The 7,119-nt window shown below is 41.7% G+C and overlaps 1 protein-coding gene across 2 annotated transcripts in view; it reads left to right on the top strand.

Moving 5' to 3' along the window:
- The window catches only part of plcl5 (phospholipase C like 5), a 67,295-nt gene that overhangs the window by 17,742 nt on the left and 42,434 nt on the right, over window positions 1–7,119 (top strand). The window contains exon 1 of one of the 2 annotated variants that reach the window (XM_032537944.1): window positions 3,202–3,206. The exons of the other annotated variant lie outside the window; for it this stretch is intronic. The gene's annotated coding sequence lies outside the window, so the exon portion shown is untranslated. Of the gene's footprint in view, window positions 1–3,201; window positions 3,207–7,119 lie in introns of those variants that run through there. 2 annotated transcript variants of the gene reach the window in all.

Below are 7,119 nucleotides of genomic sequence, written 5' to 3' on the forward strand. Positions count from 1 at the left end.
GCTGAAAGCTGAACAATCAGCCGGAAAAAGTGGCGCGTCTGCTGTATTTATGTGTGCAGGTTTGAGAGAGAGAGAGAGAGAGAGAGAGAGAGAGAGAGAGAGAGAGAACTGAATCCTGACAGATTGATGAGAACATCATACTGCATTTTCACATTGTTTGGGCAGTTAAAACAGGGTGACTCATTTCACCGTGTACATTAGAGCCACATGGTATTTCAGTGGATAGCGCTGTGGCCTAACAGCAAGAAGGGCCCGGGTTCCCGGTCAAGTTTGCGTGTGATGTTCTTCCCATGTCTGTGTGGGTTTCCTCGGGGTGTTCCGGTTTCCCCCACCATCAAAAACATATAAATTAGATTCTCCAGACAGTGCCCTTGATCAAGTCACTGACTCAGATCTGGAGTTAGTCCCCCAGCGCTGTAAATGGCTGCCCACTGCTCCCTTGAGAGATGGGTTAAAGTGCACAGAATGAATTTAGCTACATGAATGTGGATGTGACAACAAAGTACCTTCTATTGTTTTCCTAATGCATCGGTGGTATACGCTGAGATTGTTGTCCTTCAAGCCACCTCTGCACAGCTCATGAACTGAATGTACTAGGCTCAGTGAATGTTGCACAGTTTTCAATTTCCTTACCCACTGTTAGTGAGCTGGGCTTCTGTTTCACCCACATCTGTTATTAAGGCTCATGCTTATTATCAACTGCAGCTATATTTTCCTATAGAATCCATTTTATTTCCCTGTAAAATCAGGTGATGCATGTAGACATAATGCTCAAAGAGAATGTGCCGCAAATATTAAATGCTGAATGTGCCACTTAACCATTCAGTAGTAAATAAGTTCCACGGTCTTCTTATGTCCTAACGTTTTTTATTTTTTTTTATGAATGTTGCCCGAGGAGATTTTAATTTTATTGAGACCTTAACCTGGTTATATAACTTTTACATTAGAATAGGAAATATGTATTTGAATGTAGATTATAGGTGAGATACAGTATAATTTATGACTGAGGTAATAATTCTTTCAAACTATGTTATAACATGTCCACACCATTTTTGGCCTTTTGTTTTAAATCAAAGCCATTTCTTTTTCTGTTGGCCTTGAGTCGCTGACCTTCTTTTGAGTGTAAATTAACACATGAAAGGCATCACTGAGTTGCTAGGCAACCAGGCCACTCTATTAACCTCTATGTACATTTCTCTCTACATCTTAAATTAATTTATTATAATAGGAATGCTGGATGAACACATTTTCATGGGCCACCCTGGGACTTGGGCAAGTGGTAGAGGGTAGAGGCCACCTCCTATGTGCCTAAAGTTAATAGATCATCCCCTACATTGCTGCTCCACATTTTCTTTTTTTTCCTCGGCAGAAAGGCCATCAGTTTGGACAACAAGCGATTCAAACTTTCAGCCTTGCTGTGTTTTTAGTTAGCAGGTTCTCTGTTACATAAGACCACCTATTGTAGCACTGCATTTGCCATGTGGTACAATAATTGTGATTGTTGCAACTTCTGCAGCACTAATACTTCCACATGTTAATGCCAACACAGATCTCAAATCCAGCAAATTAGCTTCTAAATAACTTCCGATTGTAAAGCAGCAAAGTATATCATGCCATCCTCAATCTTATACCTCAACTCTTGTCACTTATCTTGATAAGCAGTCTCGTTAATTTTGTGTGACAATCAAATACAGGGCTGTTGCCATGTAGAATATATAGTAAATTGGCTTCTCCCGTCTCATTCCTTTATTCTTACTGGCTAAAGCATGGAAAACCAGAGCTATTATTAATGTTTTAGTTACATGTGTTAGTCAACCTGTCTGCAGTAAGGTGTTTTCTGACTTTTGCATTTTAGAAATTACTTTTTTAAAGAAAAATCTGCTTAATTTAGGGCTAATAAATAATCCATTGTGTGTTGTGCATGCTGTGCAATGGGAAATATGTGGGTGGGTATGCAGGCTTCTTAGTGTGCCATACATGTAAGCTCTGCGACACTCTTAAGCTGTTACATTGAGTAGTTGTATAAATGCCAATAGGCTAAGCTTCTTCAAGAAAGAAACAACACACTTCATCTCAAAAGGCTTCTCTGTTCTCATGACAGATGAAAGCAGATCAGGACACTTGCTAGTGCTCTATTCACCCCTTTTAATTTATCTTGAAAATGTACTCCTCTTCAATTTCCTAAAGGTTCTAACCTGTTTTTCTTGTGATGCCTGACTATGGGCTTTTAGTGGGTTAAGCAACATTCATAGATTCCACAAATCGAGGGTTGCATGACCTTATAGTCTCAGCTACTGCCAGACGAACCCAGCATATTCAATAACGTTTTCCTCTCTTGCAAAATGTGGTTTTAAATGATCTTGTCTGAAATCTCACATTGCAATTAGATATAAATGAGCACTCATCATTCCACCACACTGCCTGCCTGTGTTTTCATGTGTAACAAAGCGTGGTCATTCATCACCTGAGTTCTGCTATCTGCTGTACCTCTTCTGAACTCCATTAGCCTGGCAAATCATGTCAGAATCTAGCCATGAATTATCATTTAATTAACATATTGACAATATGCAAAAATATCTTTTTATTGTAAGTAAGTCTTGTTTCCTTTTCCTGCTCATAATTTCCCTGTTATCTGTCAGACGGGTTTGTGAATAAAACACAAATACTGGATGTTGCTTTGCCAAGCTTCTCAGCAGAAAGGTCATCACTGATTAATTTCAATGACTTGGGCACCAGAAATTGGCAGTCAGTTGTAATCTTGTTTCAAACGTAGTCAACTGCATTTTGATTGACAACGCTGCGCACATGTCCCTAGCTCCTGAAAGAAAATCTGTGTGAAGAATGGGATTTAGATGGATCTGGTTGCGGTGTGGGCACTACTCAGGAGGCACTGTGAAATCAATAGAATGCAGCCATGATTAAGGGTTTTGCTAGTAGGTATGCCCTGTTACTCTCTGGTGGAAAAACTATATGAAATGTATGTATATGTACTGTATGTACATTGGTGTGTGTGTGTGTGACACACTTTATGTCCTTCAGGTGCCCTCACAATGCAAACAGAGATCTAAAGGGAGGAGGATATTAACACATATGCATATAACATAACGGAGATAAAAGCAAAGGAAGAAGGTTGTACATCCTTCTTCCTAACATCCACTGCAACAATATAGTACACCTTATAGTGGTATCATTATCACCTTGCTGCAGTGTTAACAATACTGTTAAATCCCTGCTGCGAACTAAGCCCGTACAATGGAAGAGTGCAGAGCTTGTGTTGTTGTCCTTAATGAGTGTAGTAAATCAGCTGGGATGCTCACAGATTCAGCATGTTAAATCACAATAAGTCCTTTGTACAGGAACTGACAAAGAAGCTTCCACTTGCACGGCCCAGTGATTGAACAACTTCAAGTAAAACAGCACAGGCGGAGGGAAATAACAAAGACACTCTACAAATAATGGCCGTTTTTAGCTAGAGCATTCTGCAAGAAAGGAAGGAAGGAAGGAAGGAAGGAAGGAAGGAAGGAAAGTAGGGAAAGTAGGGTCTGGGGGAACAACAAATGGATAAGGAGAGGAGTGCCCTGTAGGATCCCAACTGCACAAGATCGTACAGTAGACCGGCCTCAAATGCTGCTGAGTTCACTAAACTGGAGGGGGGGGGGGTATTTGAGTTAAAGGAGTTTGGTGTGGGCTTTTGTGTTGTTTTCTCTCCTGCTGCATCCCCCCCCCCGAAGCCCTCAACAGCTGTTCTGAACCCGGTTCCCCCCTCCATGCCCCTGTAACACCCACACACTCCAGCCTGCTGTGTCAAAGCAGCCTCTTTGAAGGACATTGAGTATCACACTCTAAATTTTTTCTCTATATTTAATTAGCAAATAACCAACAAAAGCATTTATTGTACTTGGAGAGATGTGAGTAATGCTGTGACTTCAGGCATAGTCTCTATCATTGAAATAAGGCTCCCATCTATGTGTATGTGCTGTTTTGGTTTGTGGGAGAGTTTTAATACAAACGATGGTAGAGAAAGGTAGAAGGGTGCAGGGAAGCTGTATAGCTCCCCACAGTAGGGTGACCAGATGAGAATGGGTAAAATTTGGGACGAGAGCACTAAAATGATTTATAATTTTATATATAAGAATTCAACTGTCCTTAATGTAAACCAGAAAATAAAAATCATTAAAGTCGTGAATGTGTCATTACGAAACAAACAAAGTGTTGGTTTCAACAGTTGTGCTGTTAGGTATATGTAGTTTGTTGCTAGAATGCAGCCTGACATCTGACTCCCCTCTCCCCCCCATGTGAAATACCAACTCCTTCCTACATACATTGCAAAACGCTTCGTTTGCATCACGTAAGTAATCTGGGAGCCTGGGTGGCTCAGTTGGTGAAGCAGGTGCCCACGTGTGGAGGTGTGATCCTCGACGCCCCGGGTTTGGCGTCGACCTGCGGCACTTTGCCGAATGTCATTCCCCCTCTCTCTCCCCTTTCATGTCCTCATCTGTCCGGGCAAATAAAGGCTGAAACATGCCCAAAAAATTATCTTAATAATAATAATAATAATAATAATAAAAAAACTGCATTTATCCAGGGGTATTTCCCTACACAGTTCTCCCTATACTTGCAGCAACGTGTTTTTCTTTTTAGCTACATGGTCATAAGGTCTCGGGATGCCAGCCCAAGCCTCCATTTCAACAATGAATGAATGAAAAATAACAATGCTTGTTATCAAAATCTGCACCTAGCTGCCTACGTAGGGCCTATGTACTGTACTGTTGCAGCCAGTGAGCAGCCGACGGGAACTGGCTGCAGGACAACTCAATCACCATGAACAGTTTTAATGTTCTATTAGACTATCACTACTCGAGAGTCTGCTCTTGAGACTTTCCTCAAATTTTCGGGACAGTTGGGGCAGGATTCGGGATTCGGGACAACTGCTTGACTATCCCAAATTTTTTGGGATGTCTGGTCACCGTACCACACAGAGAGCGGTAATGACTGGCTGAGGGCCCTGTCCTGGGAGGTCCTTCCATAAACACTGATGTGGTTCTGCTGCCGGAACTACTGCTTCTGTTACTGGTGGTGGAAGATTTACACGTTTTTGTTGTGTTCCACAGGGAGCTGTAAAGTCAACTACATGAAGAAAAAACACAACAGAGGACCAAAATAGCCCAATGGTGCTTCACTCACTTATCAAACTCATCTGAGTGCTTCTTCCTCCTTGATACGGATTTCAGTTTCTCTTTGAAGCTGTGTGGGAGTGTGTAAATGTGTTTGGCACACAGGCACATAGGCAAGTGTAGTAGTGCTTAGATGATCTTTTTAAGGCTGGATTACAATCAGAATTCTTACAAACACAAAGGTGTTACAAATAATCTCAAAGAGATTTTGACTCCTTTTGAACCAGCCAAAAAGATCGCCTGATGCCGCTTTTCCAAGAGACAGGGACTGTGTGATTAAGTTAAGTAAACCTAGAGTTTTGAGAAGCACATTGAGATGGTGGTCTCAATCAACCTCAGGATTGTGGCTGAGGCACTCATCTTTCCACTAGCTCCTTTTTACAATAATGCAATAGATGGAGTTCCACATCCCCTCAAATCGCAGTTTTAAGACCAAAGAACTCCCGAGGATCATGTTTCGTAAGATTACATACAATGTGTTGGTTGTTTTGGGCCTACTGCATCTGTGCTGCACTGAGACTAACAATTTTGCCTAGAAAAAGGGACAGCGTGAGATATGACACCGGTCATGTCGGACACCATACATGACTTGCTTTAGATCACGATAGCAGAATAGTTAATTTAGTAAAAAATACAGTTACAATAAATACAGATTTGATCATTGTTCTCCTTCTCTCCGTCACCTTCACATTAACTTTAGAAACTAGAACGTGGCCTTGCTAGGAGAGATGAGGTCCCTTTAATGTGGCTGCCAGGGCTTTGTAGTGAAATGGGACCGCCTGTATCGGAGCCTGCATATCAGTGTGGCTTTGTTACGCATCCTTTTTAGATTCACCTCCCCTCCTGCTGTTCAGTTCTCTCCCAGGGAATCCTAACTCCCCCTCTTCTCAGCAGAGGAGTGAGGCCAGACCTAGAAATAGGAACAGTTGTTCTCCTTGTTTTTCCTAGCTTATCAACCACCTCCTTTCTTCCTGAATAAGCCCACAGTTTTGCACCCGTGCCAATCCATCTCGAGAATCAATCCACCACTAGTATCAATCCCTCGAGCCCACTCAGGGCAAGATGGTCCTGAGTGTCCTCACTACAGTCCTGTCAGTCAGGCTTGCCAGGCAAACACAATGGTCACCTTCACTCATAGTGCTTCTGCAAAGTGGGCACATTGAACCACTCTGCTCCCATGTCCTCCAGCCTCCCTTTGCTGTGCATTTACACATGCACACAGAAACACACCTACCTCATCCAATGTTCTACATTTCTCTCCACTACTGGGAGAAAAGCTAATGAAACTGTTAATCATCTCAGCAGCTAGTCAGTCGGGATCTGCTCCCAGCTCTTACCAGTTATCACTGGTTTGCCCAATGGGGAAAGAAGTATCCTTTACTTAAGCAAAAGTAGCACTTACACATCACTATTATTACAATATTGTTATCAGATAAGAGTATAAAGTGCATTTCCCTGTAGTGGGGTAGAAGTTTAAAGTAGTATAAAGTGGTAATAATCAAGGAAAGTACTGTACATGTACGATGTCAGAATTGTACTTAAGTGCAGAACTGGAGTAAATATATTATTACCTTCCATTAACTGGTATGATAGCATTTTAGTGGTGCTGTGATAGGTGGAATATTTAAGCATGGAGGAGATAGCAGGCTGCACAATTAATCTAATCACAATCGTGATGTCACTCTGCAATTACATAACCGCGAAAAGTGTGAGGTGTGCTGTGTGCCTGACACTCTGTTTGCCCTGTAGTTTCCGTGTTGTAACACCCTTTACTTTACCAACAGTATTAAGACCAGATGAAGCCACCCTGTCTTAACCCTTGTATTGTCTTCAATTTCGGGACCCTCTCGTCTCGGGTCAGATTGACCCGTGACTTATTTAGGGTTTTAAAAACAATTCTGAAATAAAAAATGTACTTCATAATCTATTAACAAATACTGTCTTT

Source organism: Etheostoma spectabile, chromosome 15 (genome assembly GCF_008692095.1).
Source record: "Etheostoma spectabile isolate EspeVRDwgs_2016 chromosome 15, UIUC_Espe_1.0, whole genome shotgun sequence".
Classification (NCBI taxonomy): domain Eukaryota; kingdom Metazoa; phylum Chordata; class Actinopteri; order Perciformes; family Percidae; genus Etheostoma; species Etheostoma spectabile.